This window comes from Macaca nemestrina, chromosome 4 (assembly GCF_043159975.1).
Source record: "Macaca nemestrina isolate mMacNem1 chromosome 4, mMacNem.hap1, whole genome shotgun sequence".
NCBI lineage: Eukaryota > Metazoa > Chordata > Mammalia > Primates > Cercopithecidae > Macaca > Macaca nemestrina.
Window position 1 is genome coordinate 126,550,104 of NC_092128.1, and position 18,423 is coordinate 126,568,526.

Below are 18,423 nucleotides of genomic sequence, written 5' to 3' on the forward strand. Positions count from 1 at the left end.
ACTCACACACTTCCGACTGAATGTATGTATGGAGTTTCTACACCAAATTCTCCAGTGCTCTGGATATTAACTGGGTATCCCATGATTTTATTCTGATACTACCTGGACTTAGCACAGACTCCACAAGTTAGGTGCTCAGTCCCACGAGACTGTCCTCACTTGAGATGCCAGTGGCAAGTCCTAGGTTGTCACCTGTACTTTTGACCAACCTGTTACAAGTCAGGGGTTCCCATAACTCTCTTCTTGGGTTTAATAATTTGCCAGAACGGTTCATAGAACTCAGAGAAACAGTTTATTTTCTTTTTTTCTGAGAGAGACGGTCTTATTTTGTTGCCCAGTCTGGTGTGCTATATTTCTTTTCTTTTTTTTTGGGACAGAATCTCCCTGTGTCATCCAGGCTGGGGTGCGATGATGTATCATAGTTTATTATAGCTTTGACCTCCTGAGATCAAGCGATTCTCCCACCTCAGCCTCCGAAGTAGCTGGGACTACACATGCATGTCACCCATGCCTAGCTCATTTTTGTAGTCGGTGTTTCACCATGTTGGCCAGATGGGGTGTTGTTGTGTTGCCCAGGCTGGCCACAAATTCCTGGGCTCAAGTGATCCTCCCACCTCATCCTTGTAGAGATGGGATTTAGTTTATGTCGCCCAGGCTGATGTCAAACTCCTGGACTAAATCGATTGTCTCACCTCAGCTTATCAAGTAGCTGGGACTACAGGCACACACCACCATGTCGGGCTAATATTTATTTTTATTTTTTTCTAGAGGTGGGTCTCACTATATTGTTCATGCTAGTTTCAAACTTCGGGCCTCAAGTGTTCCTCCTGCACCATGCCCAGCCATCGCAGAGTCTTTATAAAAGAAAGAGGGTAGGAGATTCAGAAGTGGAGCAGGAGATGTGGTGATGGAAGCAGAGGTAAGAGAGGGAGATTTGAAGATGCTTCACTTCTGGCTTTGAAGATGGAGTCAGGGGCCATGATCCCAGGAATGGGAGTGGCTTCTAGAAGGTGAAAAAGCCAAGGGAACACTTCAGAGTCTCCAGAAGGAATGCAGCCCTGCTGACACCTTGACTTTAGCCTTAATAGACCTAGTTTATGTTTCTGGCCCCCAGAACTGTAAGATGGTACATTTGTGGTGTTTTAAGCCACTGAATGTAGAAAACTGGAAACTACATTGCAACAGCAAGAAGAAATGAACATGAAGCCAGGCATGATGGCTCATGCCAGTAATCCCAGCACTTTAGGAATTTAGGCAGGAGGATTACTTGAGGCCAGGAGTTCAAGACCAGCCTGGGCAACATAGTAAGACCCTGTCTCTACAAAAAATGAAAAAATTGGCCAGGCATGGTGGCTCACGCCTGTAATTCCAGCACTTTGGGAGACCGAAGTGGGCAGATCACCTGAGGTCAGGAGTTCGAGAGCAGCCTGGCCACATTGCGAAACCCTGTCTCTACTAAAAATACACAAATTAGCTGGGCATGGTGGCACGCACCTGTAATCCCAGCTACTTGGGAGGCTGAGGCAGGAGAATCACGTGAATCTGGGCGGTGGAGGTGGCAGTGAGCCGGGATTGCACCATTGCACTCCAGCCTGAGCAAGAAGAGTGAAACTCTGTCTCAAAATAAAATAAAATAAAATACTAAAACAATTAGCCAGGCATGATGGCATGAACCTGTAGTCCCAGCTACTTGGGAGGCTGAGGTGGGAGGATTGCTTGAGCCTGGAAATTTGAGGTTGCAGTGAGCTGTGATTGTGTCAGTGCACTCCAACCTTGGTGACAGTGAGATCTTGAAAAAAAGAAGGCAGAAAGTAAAGAAGAAATGAGCATGGTGGGCGTGGGGACAGATGGCAGTGTTAAATATTATGGTCAGAGGTGGCCTTCTAAATGAAAATTGAGCAAAGACTTGAAGGAGGGGAAGGAGCTGGCCAAGGTGCTGAGGGAAGAGGATTGTAGGCAGAAACAACAGAACAAAGTGTCCAAGGTGTGTCTGAGGCTCTGGAAGGAGGCCAGTGGAGCAGAAGGAGAGAGGGAGAGAATTAGGAGAGGGGGCCAGGGAGTTGCTGGGTGGGGATCAGTACAGATCACGTAAGCCCTGGGAGGTTATTGCTGGGGCTTTGGCTTTGACTCTGACTCAGATGGGAACTACAGGAGGGTTCTAAGCAGAGAGGCGACATGATCTGTCTTCCGGTTTAAAAGCATTCTCTGGCTGCTGAGTTGAGAAAGGCTGTGGGAAGATTTGGGTAGAAGCATGGGGGCCAAGTTATGGCAACATCCAGGTGGGAGATAATTTTGGTCCTGACCAGGGTCATGGTGGTGTTGAGAGATGGTCAGAGGGGAGAAGTAGGGGAGGAGGCCAGGGAGTTGCTGGGTGGGGATCTTTAGTGTGTGTTGAAGACAGTCAACAGGATTTCCTGACAGACTGGATGTGAGAGAAGGCAGAGGTCAAGGTTGAGTTTGATTCTTACTGAATTATTAAGTAATTAAAAAAAACACTACTGCCTTTCCCAATCCTAGCAAGTATGGGATGCTAGATTAAAGAAATCTCTTCAAGTTCATTGCAGTGGCTCATGTCTGTAGTCCCAGCTGTTTGGGAAGCAGAGATGGGAGTATCTTTGAAGGGCAGGAGTTCAAGACCAGCCTGGGCAACACAGCAAGATCTGCTCTTTACAAAAATATTTTTCAAAATTAAATAAATGTAGCTAGGCATGGTGATGTGTATTTGTAGTTTCAGCTACTCAGGAGGCTGAGGTGGGCAGATCTCTTGAGGTCAGGAGTTTGAGGCCAGCTTGGGCAACATAACAAGACCCTCACTCTACAACAAAATTAAAAAATAGCCCGGCATGGTGGCACTCAACTGTAGTACCAGCTGCTGGGGAGCTGAGGCAGGGAGATGGCTTGAAGCCAGGAGGTTGAGGCTGCAGTGAGTTGTAATTGCACAGCTGCACTCTAGTCTGGGTGACAGAGCAGAACCTGTATCACTGTACAAATAAAAGAATGAAATCTCAAGTCAGAGCCTTTCAGCTCTACAACCCTTGCAAACCCTGAGCCATGCAGTAGGGTTTGCGTCACTGGGAATGAGGAGACCCCTTCCCAGTGTTGTTGCCTGACTAATCAGTGTTTTAAGCATTTATTAATCAGGGTGGGCGCGGTGGCTCACGCCTGTAATCCCAGCACTTCAGGAGACCCAGGCGGGTGGATCACCTGAGGTCAGGAGTTCAAGACCAGCCTTGCCAACATGGCTAAACCCTGTCTCTACTGAGAAAATACAATAATTAGCCGGGCATGGTAGTGGGCGCCTGTAATCCCAGCTACTTGGGAGGCTGAGGTAGGAGAATCGCTTGAGCCCGGGAGGCGGAGGTTGCAGTGAGCTGAGATTACACCACTTCACTACAACCTGGGTGAAAGAGCGAGTATTATATCAACATGTAATGGTTTTATTATTAATATGTAATGAATGTTAAATATTTTAAGAATCTTGTATCAACATGTAATGACTTTATTAATATGTGATGAATATTTTTTAAATTTTGTCTTATTTTCTAGTTTTAATATAATTGTTTATATAAAGAAATAGTCTTAGAGGTCTTTAATAAAGTAAAAAAATGTAAAGACATCCTAGACCCCAAAAGATTGAGAACTTCTAGTTTAGAAATATTCAGAATAAGCCACATACAACTTGCTACTTGAACTATTTTTTTTCTTTGTTTTTTATTTTAGGAGATGAGGTCTCACCCTGTCACCCAGGCTGGAGTACAGTAGTACTATCACAACTCACTGCAGTCTTGAGCTCCTGGGCTAAGGATCCTCCTGCCTGAGCCTCCTGAGTAGCTGGGACTATAGGTATACATGACGACACTTGGCTAATTTTTAAATTGTTTTGTGGACATGGGGTCTCACTTTGTTGGCCTGGCTGGTGTCAAACTCCTGGCCTTAAGTAACCCTTTCACCCCTGCCTCCCATCCTAGAGGTAGGAGCTGCCACAACGAGCACTTGTTCAATTTTCTAAACAAATAAAACATTTCTAAAGTAAAGCTGTAGGATGATGGCAGGAAGATAAAAATAGAAAAACAGAAGAATACGTTCAAATGACTTACACATATTCTTTCGACAGCAAGAAGAACTTTTAGTATATACATTCCTTGCAAACAAACATAAGGCAAATAAACAGTGTTGTATAGGAACGTCAACACACACTGTACAATATTCCCACTTTGCTGACATGAGTTATGGAACTTTTGTGGTTTACTTGAGTATTGCTATCAGTATTTTGCTTCTCTGATCATTTTCATGAACTTCCTCATCTGTTAACTTCTCTCCAAGGTATGTCATATCGTGACATACTGCTGCTGCACAAACATGGCCAGTGTCTTCCTCTTAAACATGTTGAATGCTTTCCTAATTTCTTTTACCCTCTGTCTCTGTGTTTTGCATTTTTCTTACCTTTATTGTCAGAAACTCGAGAAAGTCAGTCATACTAATTTATCGCCATTTGCTTTATTAATTTATACTTTGCTTATATGGAATTTTGCCCAACAGGCCTCATTACAATTTCTAACCTGTTTTGTTTTGTTTTGTTTTTTTCTGAGACAGAGTCTCGTTCCGTTGTCCAGTCTGGAGTGTAGTAGTGCTATCACAGTTGACTGCAGCCTCAACCTCCCAGGCTCAAGCAATCCTCCCGTCTCAGCCTCCCACGTGGCTGAGACTATAGGTGCTTGCCACTATGCCCAACTCATATTTGGAATTTTCCTATACGTGAGTTCCAGAGGGGTGACGGCGAAACGTGAGTCAGCATGGATTTTGGTATATGCAGAGATGGGGGGCTGGAACTAATTCTGTCTGTATACCGAGGGACGACTGTATATGTTTTTACAATTATGCTGTAGGACACATAGTATTACATAGCCTTGAAAATAATAATTTTTAACTGAGTGGAGTAATGATAATATTGATAAAAGTAGCATCTGGCCAGGTGTGGTGGCTTACACCAGTAATCACAACACTTTGGGAGGCTGAGGCAGGAGGATGGCTTGAGGCCAAGAGTTTGAGACAGGCCTGGGAAACAAAGGGAGTCACCATCCCTACAGAAAAATACATGAATTAGCCTAGTGTGGTGGCATGTTCCTGTAGTCCCAGCTACTTGGGAGGCTGAGGTGGGAGGATCGCTTGAGCCCAGGGAGGCTGAGACTGCAGTGAGTCATGATCAAGCCTCTGCACTCCAGCCTGGGTGACAGAGTGAGACACTGTCTCATAACAACAAAAAAGTAGCAGCTAACATCAACTGACCTTTTACCAGTTGCCTGTTGATACCGTGGTTTAATTTCTTATAACTGTTTCTTATTTCACTTAACCACTCTGTCTTCCGTTACTCCCAGATTTTCACTGTGTTAGTACAGATGACCTTTGTTTAGATGGAATTGTCTCCCCAAGGTATTTGCAGAAGTAAGATTACTGTAAGTCATGGTGAATGGACATTCTCATTACCCTTGATGTCAATTGACAAAGTTTTGCGTGCCTCCCAGCTATAATCTCAGCACTTTGGGAGGCTAAGACAGAAGGATTGCTTGATGCCAAGAGTTGGAGGAGGCAGTTTGGCAGTATGGTGAGACCCTGTCTCTATTATTTTAAAAAATTGTCAAGCTTTACCCTGGAAGGCTTATATTCAATTTAAACACCCCTCGTAGTATAAGAAAGTGCCCATTTCACTGCATCTTTGCCAGCACAGGGTATTAAAATTTAATGTCATTTTTTGGTTTATTTTAAATTGGTAAAACACCTCATATTACTTTACTTGTCACATTTCTACATCTTTCCTTAGCTTATTAGCTCTATTTCTTTTCTGTCTGTAAATGGTTGTTGTTTTGTTCTTTGAGACAGGGTCTTGCTCTGTCACCCAGGCTTGACTGTAGTGGCATAATCATGACTCACTGCAGCCTTGATCTCCCAGGCTCAAACTTCAGCTTCCTGAGTAGCTGAGACTACAAGTGTGTACCACCACTCCCAGCTAATTTTTTTCTTTTTTTGGATAGAGAGAGGGTCTCACTGTGTTGTCCAGACCGGGTCTCTAGCTCCTGGCCTTAAGCAGTCCTCCTGTGTTAGCTTCTCAAATTGCTGGAATTTTGGGTATGAGCCACCATGCCTGGCCTGGGCTAGTCCTGATTTTTCTAGAGTTCTCTTTACTTTGTGCTAGCCAATCTCTCATTATGCTGTTCCCCTGTTACAATGAATAATTCTCTGGATTAAATTTTACCACTTTAAACTTTTGAGTGGTTTTTGTCTCCTGATTGGACTCTGACTAATATGCTCGGAAGGGTCCCAGGAGATAAACTCACACAGGTGGGATTTGGGCATAGGTTTGATTTTCCAAGGGACAGTGCTGAGCTCCTTGCCAATGGGAAATGGGATGCCGGTGATTTCCGGTAAGTGACCTCACAGTGACTCAAGCTACCACTTACTGTTGATTGTGATGAAATGCCAACTGAGGCACATGCCTGGGGAGCTCAGTGGTTGCTGCACTTGACCACTATGAAGACTGGTGTGGGAAGGGTGCTTTTGGATGCACTTAAGCCGGGGTCCCCAACCCCTGAGCCATGGAGCTGTAAGGAGCCACACAACAGGAGGTGAGTGGTATCGAGTGAGGGAAGCTTCATCTGTATTTACAGCCACTCCGCTTTGCTCACATTCCCGCCTGAGCTCCACCTTCTCTCAGGTCAGCAGCAGCATTAGATTCTCATAGGAGCACGCACCCTGTTGTGAACCGTGCATGTGAGGGATCTAGGTTGTGCTTTTGTCCCTGTGAGAATCTAATGCCTAATCTGTCACCTTCTACGCTCAGATGGGACCATCTAGTCGCAGGAAAACAAGCAAAACATGCCCACCGATTCTACATTATGGTGAGTTCTATAATTACTTTTCATCTATTACAATTTAATAATGGAAATAAAGTACCTAATAAATGTAACATACTTGAATATTTTGGCCCAGGTCTTGCCTCTCAACAGCCTCTGCAACCTCTCCAGACCCCAAACTTTCTCCAATCGGCCTCTACAGACCAAGCTCATGACTCACAATGGTCTATTTAGGCCCACACCCTACCTCACGGCAGTCTCCGCGGATGAGTCTACTGCCTCACAACAGCCTCCACTGGCCCAGCTCCATCATTACAACGGCCTCTTTAGACCCAGCTCCTGCCTCCCAGTTTTCTCTCCAGGCCCAGAACTTTCTCAAGTTGACCTCACCAGACCCAGCTCCTGCCTCTCATTGCCCTCCCAAGGGCCAGCTTTTGCCTCATGGCCACCTTCCAAGACCCAGCTCCTGTTTTACAGTGGCCTCATGAGGCCCATCTTCTGACTCCCGGCAGCCTGTACAGGCCCAGCTCCTGCCTTACAATGGCCTCTTTAGTCCCAGCTCCTGCCTCTGTGCAGGAGGCCCAACAGGCCTCAAGTCCAGGCCACAAAATCCAAGCCCAAAATGTCCACAAGTCAGCCTCTGAAGGCCCCGCACCTGCCTTTCGTTGGCCTCTCCAGGCCCAGCTGCTGCCCCCAGATGACTTCTACAGGCTGTGCTTTTACTTCTGGCTGTGCCTGGAGTTCCAGCTCCTACCTCGCTATGGCCTCTCCAGTTGCCAGAGGTCCTCAAGTCAGCCCCTCCAGGCCCAGCTCCTCCTGCCTGCCACTGGCCTCTTGAGGCCCAGCCCCGCTCACGCCTCTGGGCGGCCTCCTCAGGCCCAGGACTTGACCTCCAGTGGGCCTCGCCAGGCCCAGCCTCCTGCCTCCGGAAAACCTGCACAGGCCCAGCCTCTGCCTCCCAGCGGACTCTCCACGCCCAGCTCTCGCCTGACTGCGGCCTCCCCAGGCCAGAGCTCCTCCTGCGTTTCGGCAGCTCCGCCAGGCCCCGCTCCTGCCTCCCAGTGGTCTCGTTAGGCCCGGCACATTCGTCACGTTGAACGGCCTTTCCAGGCCCAGCCTTTACCTTTTGGCGGCCTTTCCAGGCCCCGAACTTCCTCAGGCCGGGCTCTCCAGGCCCAGTCCCGGCCTCCCGGCCTCCCATCCAGGCCCAGCTCCTTCTGTTCCCGGCTGCGGCCGCAGGCCGAGCCCCGGCCTCACGACAACCTCCTTGGGCTCGACTCCGGCCCACATCCCGCTCTGCGGCCTTTGTAGGCCCCAAACGTCCTGAAGCCGGGCCCCACGGTGGCCTCTCCAGGCCCGGCTCCTGCCCTCCGACGGCGTCTCCACGCCCCAGACTTCCTCCAGCCAGCCTCTCCAGGCCCAGCTCCTCCTCTGTGCGGCCTCCTAAGGCCCAGGAATTGACCTCCAGTCGGCCGCGCCAGGCCCAGCCTCCTGCCGCCCGAAGGCCTGCACAGGCCCAGCCTCTGCCTCCCAGCAGACTCTCCACGCCCAGCTCTCGCCTGACTGCGGCCTCCCCAGGCCAGAGCTCCTCCTGCCTTTCGGCAGCTCCGCCAGGCCCCGCTCCTGCCTCCCCGTGGCCTCGTTAGACCCGGCTCATTCGTCACGGGGAACGGCCTTTCCAGGCCCAGCCTTTGCCTTTTGGCGGCCTCTCCAGGCCCCGAACTTCCTCAGGCCGGCCCCTCCAGGCCCAGTCGCGGCCTCCCGGCCTCCCGTCCAGGCCCAGCTCCTCCTGCTCCCGGCTGCGGCCGCGGGCCGAGCCCCGGCCTCACGAAAACCTCCTTTTGCTCGGCTCTGGCCCAGCTCCCGCTCCGTGGCCTTTGTAGGCCCCAAAGGTCCTGAAGCCGGGCCCCACGGTGGCCTCTCCGGGCCCGGCTCCTGCCCTCCGACGGCGTCTCCATGCCCCAGACTTCCTCCAGCCAGCCTCTCCAGGCTCAGCTCCTCCTCTGTGCGGCCTCCTAAGGCCCAGGACTTGACCTCCAGTCGGCCTCTCCAGGCCCAGCCTCCTGCCGTCCGAAGGCCTGCACAGGCCCAGTCTCTGCCTCCCAGCGGACTCTGCACGTCCAGCTCTCACCTGACTGCGGCCTCCCCAGGCCAGAGCTCCTCCTGCCTTTCGGCAGCTCCGACGCGCCCCGCTCATGCCTCCCAGTGGCCTCGTTAGGCCCGGCTCATTCGTCACGTTGAGCGGCCTTTCCAGGCCTAGCCTTTGCCTTTTAGCGGCCTCTCCAGGCCCCGAACTTCCTCAGGCCGGCCCCTTCAGGCCCAGTCGCGGCCTCCCGTCCTCCCATCCAGGTCCAGCTCTTTGTGTTTCCGGCTGCGGCCGCAGGCCGAGCCCCAGCCTCACGAAAACCTCCTTTGGCTCGGCTCCGGCCCAGCTCCTGCTCCGCGGCCTTTGTAGGCGCCAAACGTCCTGAAGCCGGGCCCCACTGTGGCCTCTCCGGGCCCAGCTCTTGCCCTCCGACGGCGTCTCCACGCCCCAGACTTCCTCCAGTCAGCCTCTCCCGGCCCAGCTCCTCCTCTGGGCGGCCTCCTCAGGCCCAGGACTTGACCTCCAGTCGGCCTCGCCACGCCAAGCCTCCTGCCGCCCGAAGGCCTGCACAGGCCCAGCCACTGCGTCCCAGCGGACTCTCCACGCCCAGCTCTCGCCTGACTGCGGCCTCCCCAGGCCAGAGCTCCTCCTGCCTTTCGGCAGCTCCGACGGCCCCGCTCCTGCCTCCCCGTGGCCTCATTAGACCCGGCTCATTCGTCACGGGGAACGGCCTTTCCAGGCCCAGCCTTTGCCTTTTGGCGGCCTCTCCAGGCCCCGAACTTCCTCAGGCCGGCCCCTCCAGGCCCAGTCGCGTCCTCCCGGCCTCCCGTCCAGGCCCAGCTCCTCCTGCTCCCGGCTGCGTCCGCGGGCCCAGCCCCGGCCTCACGACAACCTCCTTTTGCTCGGCTCCGACCCAGCTCCCGCTCCGCGGCCTTTGTAGGCCCCAAACGTCCTGAAGCCGGGCCCCACGGTGGCCTCTCCGGGCCCGGCTCCTGCCCTCCGACGGCGTCTCCATGCCCCAGACTTCCTCCAGCCAGCCTCTCCAGGCTCAGCTCCTCCTCTGTGCGGCCTTCTAAGGCCCAGGACTTGACCTCCAGTCGGCCTCTCCAGGCCCAGCCTCCTGCCGTCTGAAGGCCTGCACAGGCCCAGTCTCTGCCTCCCAGCGGACTCTGCACGTCCAGCTCTCGCCTGACTGCGGCCTCCCCAGGCCAGAGCTCCTCCTGCTTTTCGGCATCTCCGACGCGCCCCGCTCATGCCTCCCAGTGGCCTCGTTAGGCCCGGCTCATTCGTCATGTTGAGCGGCCTTTCCAGGCCTAGCCTTTGCCTTTTAGCGGCCTCTCCAGGCCCCGAACTTCCTCAGGCCGGCCCCTTCAGGCCCAGTCGCGGCCTCCTGTCCTCCCATCCAGGTCCAGCTCTTTGTGTTTCCGGCTGCGGCCGCAGGCCGAGCCCCAGCCTCACGAAAACCTCCTTTGGCTCGGCTCCGGCCCAGCTCCTGCTCCGCGGCCTTTGTAGGCGCCAAACGTCCTGAAGCCGGGCCCCACGGTGGCCTCTCCGGGCCCAGCTTTTGCCCCCCGATGGCGTCTCCACGCCCCAGACTTCCTCTAGTCAGCCTCTCCAGGCTTAGCTCCTCCTCAGGGCGGCCTCCTAAGGCCCAGGACTTGACCTCCAGTCGGCTTCTCCAGGCCCAGCCTCCTGCCGTCCGAAGGCCTGCACAGGGCCAGCCTCTGCCTGCCAGCGGACTCTCCACGCCCAGCTCTCGCCTGACTGCGGTCTCCCCAGGCCAGAGCTCCTCCTGCCTTTCGGCAGCTCCGCCGGGCCCCGCTCATGCCTCCCAGTGGCCTCGTTAGGCCCGGCTCATTCGTCACGGGGAACGGCCTTTCCAGGCCCAGCCATTGCCTTTTAGCGGCCTCTCCAGGCCCCGAACTTCCTCACGCCGGCTCCTACAGGCCCAGTCGCGGCCTCCCGGCCTCCCGTCCAGGGCCAGCTCCTCCTGCTCCCGGCTGCGTCCGCGGGTCCAGCCCCGGCCTCACGACAACCTCCGTTAGCTCGGCTCCGGCCCAGCTCCCGCTCCGCGGCCTTTGTAGGCCCCAAATGTCCTGAAGCCGGGCCCCACGGTGGCCTCTCCGGGCCCGGCTCCTGCCCTCCTACGGCGTCTCCACGCCCCAGACTTCCTCCAGCCAGCCTCTCCAGGCTCAGCTCCTCCTCTGTGCGGCCTACCATGGCCCAGGACTTGACCTCCAGTCAGCTTCTCCAGGCCCAGCCTCCTGCCGTCCGAAGGCCTGCACAGGCCCAGCCTCTGCCTCCCAGCGGACTCTGCAGGCCCAGCTCTCGCCTGACTGCGGCCTCCCCAGGCCAGAGCTCCTCCTGCCTTTCGGCAGCTCCGCCGGGCCCCGCTCGTGCCTCCCAGTGGCCTCGTTAGGCCCGGCTCATTCGTCACGGGGAACGGCCTTTCCAGGCCCAGCCTTTGCCTTTTAGCGGCCTCTCCAGGCCCCGAACTTCCTCAGGCCGGCCCCTCCAGGCCCAGTCGCGGCCTCCCGGCCTCCCGTCCAGGCCCAGCTCCTCCTGCTCCCGGCTGCGTCCGCGGGCCCAGCCCCGGCCTCACGACAACCTCCGTTTGCTCGGCTCCGGCCCAGCTCCCGCTCCGCGGCCTTTGTAGGCCCCAAACGTCCTGAAGCCGGGCCCCACGGTGGCCTCTCCGGATCCGGCTCCTGCCCTCCGACGGCGTCTCCTCGCCCCAGATTTCCTCCAGCCAGCCTCTCCAGGCTCAGCTCCTCCTCTGTGCGGCCTACTATGGCCCAGGACTTGACCTCCAGTCGGCCTCTCCAGGCCCAGCCTCCTGCCGTCCGAAGGCCTGCACAGGCCCAGCCTCTGCCTCCGAGCGGACTCTGCACGTCCAGCTCTCGCCTGACTGCGGCCTCCCCAGGCCAGAGCTCCTCCTGCCTTTCGGCAGCTCCGACGCGCCCCGCTCATGCCTCCCAGTGGCCTCGTTAGGCCCGGCTCATTCGTCACGTTGAGCGGCCTTTCCAGGCCTAGCCTTTGCCTTTTAGCGGCCTCTCCAGGCCCCGAACTTCCTCAGGCCGGCCCCTCCAGGCCCAGTCTCGGCCTCCCGTCCTCCCATCCAGGTCCAGCTCTTTATGTTTCCGGCTGCGGCCGCAGGCCGAGCCCTAGCCTCACGACAACCTCCTTTGACTCGCCTCCGGCCCAGCTCCCGCTCCGCGGCATTTGTAGGCCCCAAACGTCCTGAAGCCGGGCCCCACGGTGGCCTCTCCGGGCCCAGCTCTTGCCCTCCGACGGCGTCTCCACGCCCCAGACTTCCTCCAGTCAGCCTCTCCCGGCCCAGCTCCTCCTCTGGGCGGCCTCCTCAGGCCCAGGACTTGACCTCCAGTCGGCCTCGCCACGCCAAGCCTCCTGCCGCCCGAAGGCCTGCACAGGCCCAGCCACTGCGTCCCAGCGGACTCTCCACGCCCAGCTCTCGCCTGACTGCGGCCTCCCCAGGCCAGAGCTCCTCCTGCCTTTCGGCAGCTCAGCCGGGCCCCGCTCATGCCTCCCAGTGGCTTCGTTAGGCCCGGCTCATTCGTCACGGGGAACGGCCTTTCCAGGCCCAGCCTTTGCCTTTTAGCGGCCTCTCCAGGCCCCGAACTTCCTCAGGTCGGCCCCTCCAGGCCCAGTCGCGGCCTCCCGGCCTCCCGTCCAGGCCCAGCTCCTCCTGCTCCCGGCTGCGTCCGCGGGCCCAGCCCCGGCCTCACGACAACCTCCGTTTGCTCGGCTCCGGCCCAGCTCCCGCTCCGCGGCCTTTGTAGGCCCCAAACGTCCTGAAGCCGGGCCCCACGGTGGCCTCTCCGGGCCCGGCTCCTGCCCTCCGACGGCGTCTCCACGCCCCAGACTTCCTCCAGCCAGCCTCTACTGGCTCAGCTCCTCCTCTGTGCGGCCTACTATGGCCCAGGACTTGACCTCCAGTCGGCCTCTCCAGGCCCAGCCTCCTGCCGTCCGAAGGCCTGCACAGGCCCAGCCTCTGCCTCCGAGCGGACTCTGAATGTCCAGCTCTCGCCTGACTGCGGCCTCCCCAGGCCAGAGCTCCTCCTGCCTTTCGGCAGCTCCGACGCGCCCCGCTCATGCCTCCCAGTGGCCTCGTTAGGCCCGGCTCATTCGTCACGTTGAGCGGCCTTTCCAGGCCTAGCCTTTGCCTTTTAGCGGCCTCTCCAGGCCCCGAACTTCCTCAGGCCGGCCCCTCCAGGCCCAGTCGCGGCCTCCCGTCCTCCCATCCAGGTCCAGCTCTTTATGTTTCCGGCTGCGGCCGCAGGCCGAGCGCCAGCATTACGACAACCTCCTTTGGCTCGGCTCCGGCCCAGCTCCCGCTCCGCGGCCTTTGTAGGCCCCAAACGTCCTTAAGCCGGGCCCCACGGTGGCCTCTCCGGGCCCAGCTCTTGCCCTCCGACGGCGACTCCACGCCCCAGACTTCCTCCAGTCAGCCTCTCCCGGCCCAGCTCCTTCTATGGGCGGCCTCCTCAGGCCCAGGACTTGACCTCCAGTCGGCCTCGCCACGCCAAGCCTCCTGCCGCCCGAAGGCCTGCACAGGCCCAGCCACTGCGTCCCAGCGGAGTCTCCACGCCCAGCTCTCGCCTGACTGTGGCCTCCCCAGGCCAGAGCTCCTCCTGCCTTTCGGCAGCTCCGCCGGCCCCGCTCCTGCCTCCCCGTGGCCTCGTTAGACCCGGCTCATTCGTCACGGGCAACGGCCTTTCCAGGCCCAGCCTTTGCCTTTTGGCGGCCTCTCCAGGCCCCGAACTTCCTCAGGCCGGCCCCTCCAGGCCCAGTCGCGTCCTCCCGGCCTCCCGTCCAGGCCCAGCTCCTCCTGCTCCCGGCTGCGTCCGCGGGCCCAGCCCCGGCCTCACGACAACCTCCTTTTGCTCGGCTCCGACCCAGCTCCCGCTCCGCGGCCTTTGTAGGCCCCAAACGTCCTGAAGCCGGGCCCCACGGTGGCCTCTCCGGGCCCGGCTCCTGCCCTCCGACGGCGTCTCCACGCCCCAGACTTCCTCAAGCCAGCCTCTCCAGGCTCAGCTCCTCCTCTGTGCGGCCTCATAAGGCCCAGGACTTGACCTCCAGTCGGCTTCTCCAGGCCCAGCCTCCTGCCGTCCGAAGGCCTGCACAGGCCCAGCCTCTGCCTCCCAGCGGACTCTGCAGGCCCAGCTCTCGCCTGACTGCGGCCTCCCCAGGCCAGAGCTCCTCCTGCCTTTCGGCAGCTCCGCCGGGCCCCGCTCATGCCTCCCAGTGGCCTCGTTAGGCCCGGCTCATTCGTCACGTTGAACGGCCTTTCGAGGCCTAGCCTTTGCCTTTTAGCGGCCGCTCCATGCCCCAAACTTCCTCAGGCCGTCCCCTCCAGGCCCAGTCGCGGCCTCCCGGCCTCCCCTCCAGGCCCAGCTCCTCCCGCTCCAGACTGCGTCCGCGGGCCCAGCCCCGGCCTCACGACAACCTCCGTTTGCTCGGCTCCGACCCAGCTCCCGCTCCGCGGCCTTTGTAGGCCCCAAACGTCCTGAAGCCGGGCCCCACGGTGGCCTCTCCGGGCCCGGCTCCTGCCTTCCGACGGCGTCTCCACGCCCCAGACTTAGTCCAACCAGCCTCTCCAGGCTCAGCTCCTCCTCTGTGCGGCCTCCTAAGGCCCAGGACTTGACCTCCAGTCAGCCTCTCCAGGCCCAGCCTCCTGCGGTCCGAAGGCCTGCACAGGCCCAGCCTCTGCCTCCCAGCGGACTCTGCACGCCCAGCTCTCGCCTGACTGCGGCCTCCCCAGGCCAGAGCTCCTCCTGCCTTTCGGCAGCTCCGCCGGGCCCCGCTCATGCCTCCCAGTGGCCCCTTTAGGCCCGGCTCATTCGTCACGTTGAACGGCCTTTCCAGGCCTAGCCTTTGCCTTTTACCGGCCTCTCCAGGCCCCAAACTTCCTCAGGCCGGCCCCTCCGGGCCAAGTCGCGGCCTCCCGTCCTCCCATCCAGGTCCAGCTCCTTGTGTTTCCGGCTGCGGCCGCAGGCCGAGCCCCAGCCTCACGACAACCTCCTTTGGCTCGGCTCCGGCCCAGCTCCCGCTCCGCGGCCTTTGTAGGCCGCAAAGGTCCTGAAGCCGGGCCCCACGGTGGCCACTCCGGGCCCGGCTCCCTCCCTCCGACGGCGTCTCCACGCCCCAGACTTCCTCCAGTCAGCCTCTCCCGGCCCAGCTCCTCCTCTGGGCGGCCTCCTCAGGACCAGGACTTGACCTCCAGTAGGCCTCGCCACGGCAAGCCTCCTGCCGTCCGAAGGCCTGCACAGGCCCAGCCACCGCGTCCCAGCGGACTCTCCACGCCCTGCTCTCGCCTGACTGCGGCCTCCCCAGGCCAGAGCTCATCCTGCCTTTCGGCAGCTCCGCCGGGCCCCGCTCATGCCTCCCAGTGGCCTCGTTAGGCCCGGCTCATTCGTCACGTTGAACGGCCTTTCGAGGCCTAGCCTTTGCCTTTTAGCGGCCGCTCCATGCCCCAAACTTCCTCAGGCCGTCCCCTCCAGGTCCAGTCGCGGCCTCCCGGCCTCCCGTCCAGGCCCAGCTCCTCCTGCTCCCGGGTGCGCTCGCGGGCCCACCCCGGCCTCACGACAACCTCCTTTGGCTCGGCTCCGGCCCAGCTCCCGCTCCGCGGCCTTTGTAGGCCCCAAACGTCCTGAAGCCGGGCCCCACGTTGGCCTCTCCAGGCCCGGCTCCTCCCCTACGACGGCGTCTCCACGCCCCAGACTTCCTGCAGCCAGCCTCTCCAGGCCCAGCTCCTCCTCCCGGCGGCCTATGCAGGCCCACGCTGGCCTCGAGTCGGCCTCTCCAGGGCTCGCTCCTGCTCCGGGCGGCCCCTGCGGACCCAACTCTTCGCCCAGTCGGCCTCCGCCGGCCCAGCTCCTGCCTCTCCGTGGCCTCTCCAGCAGCCAGACTTCCTCACGTTAGCCTCTCCGGGCCCAGCTCCTCCTGCCTGCCACTGGCCTCTTGAGGCCCAGCCCCGCTCACGCCTCTGGGCGGCCTCCTCAGGCCCAGGACTTGACCTCCAGTCGGCCTCGCCACGGCAAGCCTCCTGCCGCCCGAAGGCCTGCACAGGCCCAGCCACTGCGTCCCAGCGGACTCTCCACGCCCAGCTCTCGCCTGACTGCGGCCTCCCCAGGCAAGAGCTCCTCCTGCCTTTCGGCAGCTCCGCCGGGCCCCGCTCCTGCCTCCCCGTGGCCTCGTTAGGCCCGGCTCATTCGTCACGGGGAACGGCCTTTCCAGGCCCAGCCTTTGCCTTGTGGCGGCCTCTCGAGACCCCGAACTTCCTCACGCCGGCCCCTCCAGCCCCAGTCGCGGCCTCCCGACCTCCCGTCCAGGCCCAGCTCCTCCTGCTCCCGGCTGCGTCCGCGGGCCCAGCCCCGGCCTCACGACAACCTCCGTTTGCTCGGCTCCAACCCAGCTCCAGCTCCGCGGCCTTTGTAGGCCCCAAAGGTCCTGAAGCCGGGCCCCACAGTGGCCTCTCCGGGCCCGGCTCCTGCCCTCCGACGGCGTCTCCACGCCCCAGACTTCCTCCAGCCAGCCTCTCCAGGCTCAGCTCCTCCTCTGTGCGGCCTCCTAAGGCCCAGGACTTGACCTCCAGTCGGCCTCTCCAGGCCCAGCCTCCTGCGGTACGAAGGCCTGCACAGGCCCAGCCTCTGCCTCCCAGCGGACTCTGCACGCCCAGCTCTCGCCTGACTGCGGCCTCCCCAGGCCAGAGCTCCTCCTGCCTTTCGGCAGCTCCGCCGGACCCCGCTCATGCCTCCCAGTGGCCCCTTTAGGCCCGGCTCATTCGTCACGTTGAACGGCCTTTCCAGGCCTAGCCTTTGCCTTTTACCGGCCTCTCCAGGCCCCAAACTTCCTCAGGCCGGCCCCTCCAGGCCCAGTCGCGGCCTCCCGTCCTCCCAGCCAGGTGCAGTTCTTTGTATTTGCGGCTGCGGCCGCAGGCCGAGCCCCAGCCTCACGACAACCTCCTTTGGCTCGGCTCCGGCCCAGCTCCCGCTCCGCGGCCTTTGTAGGCCGCAAACGTCCTGAAGCCGGTCCCCACGGTGGCCTCTCCGGGCCCGGCTCCCGCCCTCCGACGGCGTCTCCACGCCCCAGACTTCCTCCAGTCAGCCTCTCCTGGCCCAGCTCCTCCTCTGGGCGGCCTCCTCAGACCCAGGACTTGACCTCCAGTCGGCCTCGCCACGGCAAGCCTCCTGCCGCCCGAAGGCCTGCACAGGCCCAGCCACTGCGTCCCAGCGGACTCTCCACGCCCAGCTCTCGCCTGACTGCGGCCTCCCCAGGCCAGAGCTCCTCCTGCCTTTCGGCAGCTCCGCCGGGCCCCGCTCCTGCCTCCCCGTGGCCTCGTTAGGCCCGGCTCATTCGTCACGGGGAACGGCCTTTCCAGGCCCAGCCTTTCCTTTTGGCGGCCTCTCCAGACCCCGAACTTCCTCAGGCCGGCCCCTCCAGGCCCAATCGCGGCCTCCCGGCCTCACGTCCAGGCCCAGCTCCTCCCGCTCCAGGCTGCGTCCGCGGGCCCAGCCCCGGCCTCACGACAACCTCCGTTTGCTCGGCTCCGACCCAGCTCCCGCTCCGCGGCCTTTTTCGGCCCCAAAGGTCCTGAAGCCGGGCCCCACGGTGGCCTCTCCGGGCCCGGCTCCTGCCCTCCGATGGCGTCTCCACCCCCCAGACTTCCTCCAGCCAGCCTCTCCAGGCTCAGCTCCTCCTCTGTGCGGCCTCCTAAGGCCCAGGACTTCACCTCCAGTCGGCCTCTCCAGGCCCAGCCTCCTGCCGTCCGAAGGCCTGCACAGGCCCAGCCTCTGCCTCCCAGCGGACTCTGCACGTCCAGCTCTCGCCTGACTGCGGCCTCTCCAGGCCAGAGCTCCTCCTGCCTTTCGGCAGCTCCGCCGGGCCCCGCTGCTGCCTCCCCGTGGCCTCGTTAGGCCCGGCTCATTGGTCACGGGGAACGGCCTTTCCAGGCCCAGCCTTTGCCTTTTGGCGGCCTCTCCAGGCCCCGAACTTCCTCAGGCCGGCCCCTCCAGGCCCAGTCGCGGCCTCCCGGCCTCCCGTCCAGGCCCAGGCCCTCCTGCTCCTGGCTGCGCCCGCGGGCCCAGCCCCGGCCTCACGACAACCTCCTTTTGCTCGGCTCCGACCCAGCTCCCGCTCCGCGGCCTTTGTAGGCCCCAAACGTCCTGAAGCCGGTCCCCACGGTGGCCTCTCCGGGCCCGGCTCCTGCCCTCCGACGGCGTTTCCACGCCCCAGACTTCCTCCAGCCAGCCTCTCCAGGCTCAGCTCCTCCTCTGTGCGGCCTCCTAAGGCCCAGGACTTGACCTCCAGTCGGCCTCTCCAGGCCCAGCCTCCTGCCGTCCGAAGGCCTGCACAGGCCCAGCCTCTGCCTCCCAGCGGACTCTGCACGCCCAGCTCTCGCCTGACTGCGGCCTCCCCAGACCAGAGCTCCTCCTGCCTTTCGGCAGCTCCGCCGGGCCCCGCTCATGC

General features: G+C 60.1%; 1 long non-coding RNA gene across 7 annotated transcripts in view; it reads left to right on the top strand.

Annotated features, from left to right (window-relative positions):
* LOC139362881 (uncharacterized) overlaps positions 1–9,596 on the top strand; it is a 49,323-nt gene extending 39,727 nt beyond the window's left edge. For 3 of the 7 annotated variants that reach the window (XR_011622397.1, XR_011622396.1, XR_011622400.1), the window contains exons 14-15: positions 3,721–3,843; positions 4,594–9,596. This is a non-coding gene — a long non-coding RNA (uncharacterized lncRNA). The remainder of the gene's footprint in view (positions 1–3,720; positions 3,844–4,593) is intronic. The other 4 variants (XR_011622399.1, XR_011622402.1, XR_011622398.1 and 1 more) reach the window with 4 other exon arrangements.
* Positions 9,597–18,423: the final 8,827 nt, after the last annotated feature.